General features: G+C 41.1%; 1 pseudogene; it reads right to left on the bottom strand.

The window, feature by feature from the left end:
• The window catches only part of LOC100755218, a 105,402-nt pseudogene extending 92,074 nt beyond the window's left edge, over positions 1-13,328 (bottom strand).
• Positions 13,329-13,879: the final 551 nt, after the last annotated feature.

Raw genomic sequence — 13,879 nt, 5'->3', positions numbered from 1 at the left:
GCTAAGCACGAATCATATAATCATAATTAAATCATGAATTTCTTTACTGCTGCTGTTTTTGTTATTTCCCATTTCTTTTTTTTTGGGGGGGGACTCACTATATAGGACAGCTTGGCTTTAGACATGAACTCTCTCTTGTCACTATCTCCAGTGCTGGTACAACAGGCATGTGCCACTATGCCTGGCATAAAACATGACTTGGAAAAACAAAGTATACAGCAATGGTTTTTTTTAGACTGTGGACACAGTCAGAATAGTTGCATGATTATTACCTCTGACCAAAAGAAAACTTTCCAAATACCACAGCAAACTAGCATAGCACTGTTTATTTCATATCTAACTTATGTACATGAAAGAAATAATCACATGGAGGGTTCATGGTCCTCAATAATTTTTCTAAGCAGAAATTAATCCCATGCAGTTGAAAGCATGTTTGCCCTGAAATCCATCGTTACTCACAAGTCTCATTGAATCTACATAAGAAATGGCTAGAATTACTTAAACTCTTGGAAGTTATGCACATCCGGAGAAAAGCTAATTTTGGAGAGTGTTAATTTGGATCATAAAGATTAAAGGAGATAAACCATCACACACAGACAGAAACAATTTCCAGATTAACTATTTTTTTTGCGTGTTTTTTTCTTTTCTTTTTCTTTTTTTTTTTTAAATCTGGCCCCAAAATGATTCCAAATATCAGATCTCACAGAAATATTTAGTTTGCTTTCCAAATCAATTTGTTCCTGTCTGTCTCTGACTGTCTACCTCTCAGCATGACTTTAATTTTCAAGTCTTTACTTTTTAAGTTTTCTTATTTATTTATTCATTATTGTGTAAGTGTGAGTGCCTTGGAGGTTGAAGCAGATAGATGCCATCTTGGCCAACATAGTGAGACCCAGGCCAGCCTGGGTTGCAGAGTGAGACCCGGTGTCTACCAAGGTGGGGAGGGGGGAAGAGAAGGAAGCAGGCAGGCAAGAGAGCAGAAAAACAATTGGTTACAAACAGAGAATTGATTTAATCAAATAATACTCACTCAGAACTAAATAACACATGCATGCACACACACCACATCAAGCTGTGAGAGACGGCACCGACACTACCTGAAGTATAAGATAGAATGGATGAAGTTGCAGACAGATCAGACGTCACCAAAGAAAAACAACTTAGTGAACTTGGAGGCATAACCCTTGAAAGTGTTCAAAGTGAACAGCAGATAAATGGTTTTATAAATAAAAAAAAAGTAAATAGGATACGTGACTGATGAGATAACTTCCCAGGACCCAGAAACATGCAGTTGGAGGCTCTGAAACCAAGGATTCTAAAGTGTTTTCTACTCACAAACCCTTTCACCTGGAAAGTTGTTACTCAATGCCAAGTATGTAGGTGAACAGAGTAGGCATGCATGTCAAACACCTGTGGTACCAAATCACAGAGAAATTTGTATTGAGATTTTTGCTATACACACAAATTTATTTACTAAATATAAAAGTACATTTTCATACTAGTGAGATGGGTATTCTCTATATTTACATAAGGAATTCAGTCTTAACTACATGTTTGCTGTGGTAGGAACGTTTTTGTTGGAGCTGGGGGTGGCTTAGTCATCTAAGTCTTTTGCACACAAGCATGAAGGTCTAAGTTGAGATCCCCAGACCTTATGTGAAAGTCTGGGAGGAAGGGGCATGTGCCTTTTCTTCCTGCCTCCTGATAACCGCTGTTCTACTTTTCATCAGTATCAACTTGCCTGGTTGATGTCTCTCTGGTGTGGTGGTTTTAAGGAGATGTCCTCCATATGTCTTGGACATTTGAATACTTGGTCCCCAGTTGGCAGCCTTGTTTGTGGAGGATTAGGAGGTGAGGCCTCACTGAAGGAAGTGTGTCACTGGGGACAGGTTTGGGGCTTTCAAAGGACTTGTACCGTTCTGAGGTAGTTCTCTCTGCTTCCTGCTTGTGGTTGAGAGCCGAGGTCCCCGAAACTGCTACAGCTGCCTGTGGCTTGCTACCTTCACTCTGGCATCGTGGAGTCTTATCTCTCTGGAAGTATGAGCCTCAAATAAACATTCTTCTATAAGACGCCTTTGCTGTGGTGTTTCATCACAGCAAAAGAAACACAACTAAGGTATCTGGGCTCACTGCCCAGCCAGTCTAGTTGAATCAGCAAGTTCCATGTTCTGTGAGAGACCTTGACTCAAAAAATAAGGTGGGAAGTGATTCAGAAAGACATGGAATGTAGACCTTTGTCCTACAAAGTTACACTCTCATACACATACATACCCACATCTACTATGCACAAACACATGAATGTGTACAAACACATGCCCAAAACAATTGCGTTTTCTGTAAGAGCAGAAAGCTGTGTTCCGTAAGTGGCAGCAGTTCACAGCATACAGTAGTCTTGAATGTAAGCTGAGGTGTTTCAGGTTGTGTTCATTGGGTTTGTGCAGTTCATTGGGAGGCATATGTGGTCCAAAGTGTGCATGTTGTATGTTCAAGTCAAGGCTCAAGTGAAGTCCAACAGTGCAGCATGGGTAAGTGCAGTCAGAGACACCTCCAGTTTGTTGCACGTTTCGTTTTGAATTAATTTAGGACATTGTGTGTTCAGCAATCTTTTACTGCTGCTAAATTTTCATAATCCCAGATTCAGTTCCACAGTCCCTTATGGGCTCACACAATCCACTGTTTCAGAGGCCGGGCCTGAAATAAGAATTTGAGAAAAAATATTAAGGGGATAATGAGTAAATTTATTAAAATTGATGAAATGATAATACCAAAAAGTTGAACAAAATTCAGATTCACAAGAAATATAATACAAACCATAGCAAGTTGTCATTATCAGATTGCACATAGCCAGTGACAAAGACAGTTCTTCAGGGTGATCAGACACCAGGTGTCTAGCCTAGCCTGCAAGCCCAATGCTAGGGATGCTGTGGCAGAGAGATTACAGATTCAAAGCAAATCTGGACTGCATAGGCAAAACCTGTCTCAAAACAACAGTAATAACTATTATTATTCTTAACCTACAGAGAAGAAAAAAGAAATTATGAAGGGAGAAATAATGATTAAAACACACCCAGTTTTTTCTCCTTAGGAATGTGATCCAGAAAACTGGGAAAATGTGTTTAAAAGCTTCAGCCTAGAATTCTATCCTCTGTGGAAAGGTCTTTCACAGAGTTGAAATAAGGATGGTGTTTAGATACACGGTACTGACAGGGTTCATCAATAGCATGAACTAAAAGACTAAAAGAAATGAGCGAAGCCCTTGAGGCAGTGAGCAGGTAACCCCAGCTGGTAACTGCACAGGCTTATGAAGAACATCAACTATGACAGTAGGCATGCAACTAGCAACCTGACTATCCATGAGGTACCCAGATTAAAGATAGTTTCTGGCTATGTCTGTGAGGTGTTCCCAAAGGAAATGAACATTTAACTCCATTGACTCAGCAATTAGATGGCTCTCCCCTGGACGGGGAGCTTGCTGTTTGTTGAGGGTTGAGTAGAGAAAAAGGGAGAGAAACAGAGAACCCATCTCATTTGCTTCCTGCTTGCCTGGCAGATATAGTGCATCTTACCTCACCTTCTCAGCACTCAGACCATGATTGGTACCTTTCGTTTTCCAGCCTTTGGATTTGTGTTGAAATTAAACACTTGCTGTCCTGGGTCTCTAACTTACAGATGGCAAAATGGGACTTCCCAGCCTCTGTATTTGCATAAGCTGACTCCTATAACAAGCCCCTTTGAGATGTCCTGCTTGGTCAATTATTTGTTTGTTTGCTTTTTTCTTCCTTCCTTTTTTCTTTTGAACTCCCTGAAAAGTACATAAGAGTAAATATAGAAAACATTATTTTCTTATTAGTTATATCATTTCAAAGACAGTTAACTGCTCAACCAAGAATAATAACAATGCCTTGTGAGGTTTATAACATCTGTAAAAATAAAATGAAGACTAGCAACAGCACAAAGGATAGAAAGGGGGAAACTAAGTGCATTGCTGTAACTTACTCTCTCCATTAAATAGTGCATTGCTTCCAGGAAACCTAAAATAAGCTAAAGCTGTTTGAGACCTATAAATGTGGCAAGCACTAGTGTAACACGTAGCCTATAGCTAGTATGCTGACAGATAAAATAGTAATAAACTTGCTGCCAATACAAATAGAAGCATTATTTATAGTAGCCAAAATGTGAAAACAGTTCTCAGGTCCACCAACAAAACACAGTATTTATATAAACAGTGGAATATCATTTATCCTTTGACAAGTATTATAGTAAGAGTGGGTTCAAGGCTGGAGGGATAGTTCAGTGGTTAAGAGAGTGTACTGCTCTTGCAGTGGATCAGAAATGGGTCCCCAACACCCATGATTGACAGCACACAACTGCCTGTAACTTCAGCTTCAGGGAGTCCGACGAAGCCCTTTTCTGGCCTCTATAACACCTGCAATCATGTGCACATACCTCACTCCCAACACACACACACCACTGAAAGTACGTGTTTGTTAAAAGGAACCCCCAAACACTGCTGACGTGAAATAAACCAGGCATAAATGGTGAATTTACCACTCCACTTCTATGAGACACATAAAGTGAGAAATTAATATAGATGAAAAATAGAACAGTGAGGGCTTGGGATGAAGGGGAGCTTGGCTGGTTGTTAATGGTTTGGGAGGAAGGGGATCTTGGTTGGTTGTTGTTAATGGTTTCTGTCTTATGTTTTTTTTAAATCTCTTCTCAGTTATGCTTTGAAATTTTTATTTGTTCAGTTTATAGAAGTGGTTTTCCAATCTGGCAAATTTTTGTGATGCTTTCTTGTCTTGATCACACAATAAAGGACTCTGTTCCTTTAATAATTTTCTATGATCAACTGGACCAAGGCCAATAGTTGGACTCCTGGATCATCTATTGCCCAGAGACGATTTCAACCCTTTCACACCTGGTTCCCTTGCTGTCTCTTCAGAAGCTCACTGGGTGTGTAGCTCCACACATTGTACTTCAGAACCCAAACATGGCTGACCTCGGTGTTTCCAGAGAATCTGCTGCCTCCTTTCCACAAAGGATTGTCTTTGGTAACTCAGAGAAGCTGAAGTGATGTTCTGACACCCTCCCGAGGAGAGAAAAGCAGCATATACTGTGTTCTCTGTTTTTCTTATTGCTGTATCAAAATATGTTACAAAAACAAATTACAGGAAAGGCTCTTTTGCCTCACAGCTCCAGTACGTCCATCATGGCGGGAAGCCATGGTGGGCAGAGCCTGGAGCACATTGTATCCACAGCCAGAGGCAGGTAATTGAATGGTGGTGTTGCTCCAGCTTTCTCCTTTTGATCAGGACCCCTGACCAGGGCATGACTCCACCCACATTTCAGGACAGTCTTCCCACTTTCATTAATCCAGGCTAGACATTCCCTCATAGATGTGATCAGAGAGTTCTCTCCTAAGGGATTCTAGTCAGGTTGACAACCGATGCTAACCATCACAGAAACCAAGTCACATTTGGAAAAAGATAACTTCTGCTTGAAAATTTGCTCACATCTTCATTTACCATGAAAAGAGGAAGTGTTTGAGCAGGAGAGACACTTCAATGGTTAAGAGCCCCCTCTGCTCTTTCAGAGGACTCAAAATACAGTTCCCAGAATCCATTTGGGGCCCCCTCATAGTTGCCTGTAACTCCAGCTCCAGGGCATCTAATTGGCATCTGTACGCAGGTTGTACATGTATTTCTCACAATTTTAGAGATTGGGAAGTTCAAGATCAAGGAACTGGAAGACTGGGAGTTTGGTAAGTGCTCTTTGCTGTTCTTCACAATGCTGTCTTCTGGTACTGACACACCCAACCAAGAGAAGTTTCTTTTAAGTCCCAGACATGGGGCCTCCACTGTCACCACACAACTACTCCCAAAGGCTCCATCACCCCACCCATCTTCATATGGGAGGATATGAAAAGCATTCCAGTGTATGAATTTTTGAAGGTAAACAAGCATTCAACCCATTACATTTAATGCTTATGGAACACACTGCATTAAGTATCAGAACCAAAGCAAAATTATTAATGATAATAAAAATAATGAAAGGAACAATTATAGTGAATCATAAAGTTCACTATATTTTGGTGAAAGCACATTCATGACCCACTTGTTCCTCATTACAATTATGTAAATAGAGAAGTATTATTTTTATTCTAAATTAAAAGAAAAAAGCTACTTACTTAGAAAAATTTAGCTTAGTAACTACTTAAAGTATAACATGTCAGAAGCAAGATGGTGGGAGATAATTACCTTCCTGGGATCCACACTACGAATATGCCAAGTCAACTAATTATGGAAAATATTTATAGAGGGCCTACAATGCCCAGGCACTGAACTAGACAGAAGGAAAAGGCTAATCATGAATTCTGCCAAAGAGCTCAGTCTGATGGAGGAGCCAGGCATGATGGAACATGCCTCAGGGGGCTGAGGCTAGGGGATCGTTTGTGGTTGGGAGTTTAAGAGAAGTTGGAAGAACACAGTCTGCACCCCCCTTCCTTCCTCCCTTAGAAAATAAAGCCAGTAATTAGACTGGTAATAACAACTCAGGATTACTAGGTCTATAGGGAAGGAGGTAACTCATATTCTGAAAACTTGTTTTATCCCCACTGCCCAGAACAGCACTTTACCTGGGAGGTTGAGGCAGGAAGGTTGTTTTGAGCTCAACAGCCTGGAGATACATAGAGACATTTTTCAAAAAGAGAAATGAAACAGGAGGAGGAGTTCCACCTAAGAGGAAATGGAAAGAACAAGACAATGGAAAGAACAAGACAAGAATCATGTAATAAAGAAAGCAAAATAAAAGAATACGGCGAAAAGTACATGGAATTTTGCTTAATTTTTTTTTTTTTGTATGTAGGCTTCTGGATTTGATCTGAATTGTACAAAAAGGTAGTGGCAAGTATTATTTTATTTTCTCCAATAGTATTTTTTTCCCCTAGTAATTCTAAAAACTGGGATATTTTTTATACCTGCCTTTTCTCTCCACCTGGGACATTCTAGGGAGTGAGTCATGGCCATTGAGCCTGAAACCTTGCCGTCCTTAGCCACTCCAGGAACTCAAACAGATCATCTAATTGAATCTCAGTCTGTATTGATAACAACACCATTGGTTCACTCGTCCTTGTGTCTTGTGTGCCAGTGGAGAACAGTTAAGTTGCATTTTCTTGCTCAGAGCTTCCAGGCTTCCTCCCCAGTATGGGCAGTCTATAAGTTCAGTAAAAAAGAGAAAGCTATGATCCTTAATTCACTGAATGACTCATAATTATTAAAACCACAGCATGGTTCTTTTTTAAAAATAATTCTGTAGATGGAAATGCTGAATGCTCCAGAGTCTTGAAAAAAAAATCAGTTATGTAATCTCCATATATATATATATATTTATTTCTTTTAAAAAAGGTTTTTCAGTTTTTGTTTTATGTTCTGAGTGTTTTGATTTCATATACCTATGTGTGCCTGGTGCTATAAGCCAGGAGGGGGTGCTGGATTCCCTGGAACTGGTGTTAAACAGACGGCAAGGAACCATCATGTGAATTCTGGGAACTGAACCTTGATCCCCTGAACAGCAGCAAACGCTCTTAACTGCTGAGACCCTTCTCCAGCCCTTGATTTTTGTTTTTCAGGAATCAGTAATGTCATCTGCCACCAGATAATTCTTTGTATGTGAATGCAACCTCATATTTTATTGTCTTCTGGTGTTGTGGCTCACACTGCAATCCCAGTACAAGGGAGGCTGAGGCAAGATGGTGGTCACAAATTTGAGTTCAGCCCTGACTACATAGGAAGTTTCAAGCCTACATGGCCTGCAGAGGGATATCTTGTATCAAAAGAAAAACAAACAAAAGGAATAACATGATTATATTTTCTTAATAATAAAACAAAAATTGAAACTAAAACCAGACTCACTGGGTCCTTTCCCTTCTAACCTCCTAGTTTAAATTACTCCCGTTCCCTAGCAACCAGCATCCTCTTAGATCAGCACATGGGCTCATCGAATTCCAGCCTAGAGCAATCTTCTTCCCAGTTTACTTACTGCTTTCCTAGAAAATCAACTTAGTTTGACTACCACAGAGTCTACTACTGTCACAATGCCATTTCTCTCAGCACTGAGTCCTGACTTGAACTCTGTCACTTTCTGAGGTTGGTAATGCCAATAGTCTTAGAGAACGTTCAGAAGTTTTAGGAATATCCACTATGTTCATTGGAGTGCATTTTGCATAAAAGCCACCACCAGTTACTTATAATGAACATGGGTTTATTTATTCATTAGCTTTTTATTCATAAATACATGTATTCCCTCAAAGGCCTACATTGATCAGGACTCTGCTTAAATAATTAACAATCCCCCCGTAGAGATTGGCTACATTCTCTGTTGAGTCCTCTCCTCTCTGGATTTCTGTTTGGCAGTTTCCACCTGCTGGGAGTCTCCTTACATTTAGTTGTGTTTATTCAGCTCCAGTCATTCTCTGTGTGTTATCTGGACACTTCCTCTGAGCAAGAAGCTGAAGCCTTCCAGGAGCTCTGGGTGTTTGTTTTTTCATCTCTTTGGAGTCACATTTTCTTTCTGACTAATGCTCAATGTCTTGAAAACTCTTGCTTAATACTTTTAAACTGAGCTGGGCCTGTGTGTTGGTTTCAAAGAAATTGGACTCAAAAAGGAGTGGCACTATTGGGAGGTGTGACTTTGTTGGAGTAGGTGTAGTGTTGTTGCAGGAAGTGTGTCACTGTGGAGGTGGGCTTTGAGGTCGAATATATGCTCAAGTCATTCCCAGTGACACAGACCACTTCCTGTTGCCTGCAAGATGTAAGACTCTCTGCTACTTCTCCTGTATGATGTCTGACTGTACACTGCCATGTCTCATCATGATGATAATGGACTGGCTTTTGATAAGTTCAGCTTTCGGAGTCCTGATTACTTTATCTGATACATAAAGAAGGAATAACATGAATAGCCTGCAGATGACATCATCATAAGGATTAGATGAGGTGATACATGAAAACTGGGACACTGTAGTCCCTAAACAAAAGTTGTTCTTATCCCTGTCACCTCCCACACCATCTGCCAATGTTGCTATTTCCCACAATCATGGTGTGTTTTCTATTGTGGTTTTATGAAACCTGAACAGCAAAAGGCCTCGTTATAAATGCCTACGGGAGACAGGACATAGAGTTTTTGTTCCTTCCTCTTTTATTTCCTCATACATCAAACACCTGCTATATAAAAGAGAATGTGCTGCAAACTACAGAATAAAAATATGCATGATCGGGTCCTCACTCTTCAAGAGCTCACAGACTGAGAGAGATGGGCGAGCAGCACACCATGTGATGAGACACCATGTCACAAACACCACCTGATTTTGTAAGAGAGTCGGCATCTTGCTGGCTGACAGATGAAAGCCCCGTGTCTGGAACCAAGGTGTCTTCTGTCTCTTTTGTTGTTTACTTCTTCAGAGTCGGATTTATTTCCAGGCTCAAGCTCTGATCCAGTTGACCCTGTCGCTACAGAAACCATTTGATTCTTTCTACTTAGTGTGTTTAAAAGTCACTTGTGGCAGACCATATCCTTAATGAGCTGACAAAACCGGGGCCAGAGTTCCCCGAGTCATGGCACCTCATCTGGGAGACTCATTGCCTCTGGACACGAACTGATTACCTAAGGCAATGACTTTAGGAAAAGATGAAAGGCATCTCTCTATATAAGCCTTCCTTGATCTTGACACTGAAGGCCTAGACAGCGTTCTCATCAAGCCCTTACTAACTCATCACCAACTGATCAATAAGAATTTGGTGGAGAGGAAGAAAAGACGGCAGGATTCTTCTTGTGTCAGGGAATTAAAGCTAGCATAAAGAAGGGCAACCTCACAGAGGAAAGAGTGCAGGGTGGAGCAAGGAGATGGCTTTCAGTCTGATCCTTTTATGTAAAACAACATCACACAACTGCTTTAGAGTTTTCAAATCCAAGGCTCTGCCTACAGAAGCAATTAAATGCCATGGAGCTATGCATATCAGGAGAAAGCATAGTCATGATTTGCTCTTTTTTTTATGTTATTTTAAAAGGTATTGTTTTGGCAGGCACAGTTTTAAACTTATTTCAGACTAGACAAGACACATTTTTTATTCTGGCCAAAGGAAAGTAAATAGATGTTTCTTTATTTAAATACTGATTTAATAGAAACAGACCTGAAGGGCATACAAAGAAAGAGGAGGTTGTACCACATGGCCTGTGTGGCTGGCCATTCCAGTCACAGAGATGGTCTTTTTGGTCTGTATCATATCAGAGGAAATCACCCCACTGGCTGATGGCCCATGGTTCATTAAAATCTGGGGTTGATGCCTATGGCAGTTTGACTGCTCACATCTCTAAACTATGATTTGGGATTACAACCTTATAGATGGAAGAAGCTGTGTGCTTGATAAGTTTAATGAGTTCCAGGCACTCATAGCCCACTTGCTGCTGTTCTCTCCAACCCAACCCCCCCTCCTCATCCTTGCTATCATTTTCCTCCACCTTCCCCTCTTCCTCCTCCTTTCTTCTTCTTTTCCTCCTCCTCTTCTTCATGAGCTACAGACAGCAATGACTGTGGGTTGGCAAAGATAAACCACTCAGGAGATGGTTTCAGTGAACAGCTTCTGTTTTACCGAATGTGAGTAACCTTTTATATAGTAGAAGCCTATTGACTGGTATTGGTTAGCACATTACCTGGGACTGGGCACTCACACCACCAGATGTCAGGACCCATGAAATGGAGTCCATTTCATCTTGTCTCACGTTCAGAGAATTCAAATCTGTCTTATTACGTTTAAGACATAGCTTGGCGGCTGCAGGATGTTTTGGCCTTGTTAACGGAGTTCTCTATCTAAATAACAACAGACTTGGGCTCAGGTGTGTTTACTCTCAACCCTGAAGGCTTGATGGCAAGTATGGCTACCAAATACCTGGAGGATTAAGGGAAGTAAGTCTCTTTGCCCCTTATTCACAATAATAGAAGTTCTCTGCCATCGTCCCCACTTTTGGCTGAATCTGTAAGATTGTTAAAGAATAAACTAAGGGCATATTCAGTATGGACTGAATGGCCCTCCTGATACCTATTCTGTGTCTCTTCTCTCTTATTTAGAAGTGCAGTGTGTCAGGTAGGCTGACCACCAGGCCATGCCTGAATTTTCTCCTCCAATAATCCCTGTTCACCACTTGCTTCTGAGGGGCAGTTTAAATAATGGTCAAGCCCGTGGAGTCAGATTTCTGTACTGCCTCACATTTCATACCGATAGGCATTAATTAACCTCGTTCTGATTTGTCATTTTTGATGTAAGGATTCCATGAGGTAATGAAAATGAAGATGTGATATAGCGCTGGGGAGAAACTCATTCAGCCCAAGCAAGATAGATGAAGCTAGTGCAGGGCAGAGGACAATGACCAAGCTGTAGCTTAACAGCATCCCAGATGGCATGACAGTGGCTCAGTGAGTGTTCAAAACTTGCCTAGACCCTTCGTTAGGAGGGAATGGAAGCTATTCTCCAGCCCGTGGTTTCAGATTTAGTCTAGTGTCATCCTCACAATGATCACTGAGGTTGACAAAGGTGTCGGCTGGATTCAGCAGAGGGGTGTGGAGGCTGATTCACTTTGTAGGTATTCCTGGCTAGATGCTATTGAAGGGACCAGCTCCCCATTTCGGCAGCCATAACAGCCAAACACATTCTTGTCTGACCTTGTCTTAGTCACTAGGAGGTCAGATGTCTGCCTCATGGTGCTATGCTTTATGGCTCTGGGTGTGCTTTATGGACAAGTGCACAGCAATGACGTGCAGAGCAGAGCAACCATCCTGGGAGGGCCTATGGGCCATAACAACCAGTTGACCAGTCAACACAGGGCAAACCCTCCAAGCCTGGAGGCACACCAATCCTGAGCATGTGCGTACCCCTAGACACTCCCCTTATGCTGCCCCATATGATCTCTATGCAGACGTTTCGAGCTGTCTTTCTTAGCCATCCACCATGGTGGGTGGATGAAAGGCCCGAGCTAACATGGGGTTAGCTCATTAAACAACTATAATAAAGCCTCATGCAGTTTGCATCAAGCTTTCAACTCTGCATGGTGATTGGGGTGACCGAGATCCTGGGCTGAGATCCTGGAGGCCTGAGCTTCCGGGGGTCTTACAGCCATGTTGGACTGTTAACTGGAGACTCTCCTGAGCTGGTCTTTGTCAGTGACATAGAATGTTGATATCTATGGGAGTCTTCAGAGCATCCAATGGTTTGTCACATTAGAGCACACATTTGTCTTCCAGGCAGAAAGCCTTCTTCACACTTTTGGTGCTGCACACAAGGCCTTATCCAGTCTGTGCAGCATGGGCTTAGACAAGTGATGTATACTGCCTATTTATTCCTCACTGCACTAGCCACAGGGTGATTCTTAATGATTTTGGAAAAGGAGAGTCATCATTATTTTCTATTTGCCAAGCTATTATTATTTATTAACTGGTTAGATTACAAAAACACCATGGCGATACCTTAGTTCATCCAATATATATATATATATATATATATATATATATATATATATATATATGTATATGTATGTATTTCATTATATATATATAATGAAAATAAAAAAAAATGCTTGTTTGTCTGGTCTTTTCCATTGCCAGCATCTCCAGTGTCCATCAAATGAGTTTTTTCTTTCTTTTTTTTCATTCCTCCTCATGGAGAAGATAATTTGGGCTGCAGGAAGTTGGAGTAAGATCTTCCATGCAGACAATGCCATATTTACCAAGACACTGTGCATTATCTGTCAAGGCCATTTGCTTCTTGTTGATTTCACATAGCTAGGCTTGAAGATTAGTTCATTTCCCTGCTTCAGGTTTGGGTAGCCCCATGCAAGTTGTGGTTCTACAATCCTCTTCATGTTAATTAAGCCTTGTTGAGCTTAATTAACAAGGTGTCCTTAAAGATCTGGACAGATGGAGAAGCTGCAACACATTGTGGACCTTTGGGCTTACACCAGTGATACCTCAGATTTGATGACCTGCCAGTTTTGGTTCTGTATGTACATAGATGTTTCTAGCTTTTCTTGCTATCTTAGCCGTTTGAATATCAGTCCTATACATCTACATGTATTCCTTATGATCGTGCTTTGTTTTGTTTTGTTTGGTTTGGTTTGGTTTGGTTTTTTCTACAGATAAGCTTCCTCCTAGCCTTTTGAAGTATCTTTAGGGCAAACTTCTGCAGGTACTTCACTCTCAACTTTTCAAAATTCTTTCACTTTTTCTTAAGTGTTTCTGTCCCTACAGGGACCTTTTATTTCTTCTCTGGCACAGGCTCCATGGTTCCAGCCTAGGGGAGGGGAGAGTAAGTTTTCATTTAGGTATGGATTGTATTAGATAACTTACATAGCTATTTAGTTTATCGCTATGTTGTTCTGTAGAGACATACTTTATTGTCTCTATTTTTCAAGTTATCCATTTTTGTCACACAGTCTGTAGTATGTGAGCCTGTGTGTGGGTTCTTTGAAGAAGCACTTTTTCTTTCAGTATATACACTGCCTTGCTCCTACCAAACCAACAGTTATTTCATTTCATGCATTTAAGGCTTAAGGGCCAGTGAGATGGCTTACCAAGTAAAAGTGTTTGCCATGTGTATTGGTTAGTTTTCTGTCACTTAACACAACACTTGGGAGAGGGGCCCTCAATTGAAGAATTGCTTCCATCACACTGGCCCATGGGAATGGCTGTAGAGCATTTTCTTGATTAACAATTGATATAGGAAGCCTAGTCTGCAGCAGGCTGTGCTACTCCTAGGCGGGTTGTTCCGAGTTGTATAAAACAGAAAGCTGAGCAAGCTGGAGACAACAAGGCAGTAAGCAGCATTCCTCCACC

The sequence above is a fragment of the Cricetulus griseus genome, chromosome 2 (genome assembly GCF_003668045.3).
Source record: "Cricetulus griseus strain 17A/GY chromosome 2, alternate assembly CriGri-PICRH-1.0, whole genome shotgun sequence".
NCBI lineage: Eukaryota > Metazoa > Chordata > Mammalia > Rodentia > Cricetidae > Cricetulus > Cricetulus griseus.
Note: the sequence above shows the minus strand (reverse complement) of the source record. Positions and strands in the feature narration are given on the sequence as shown.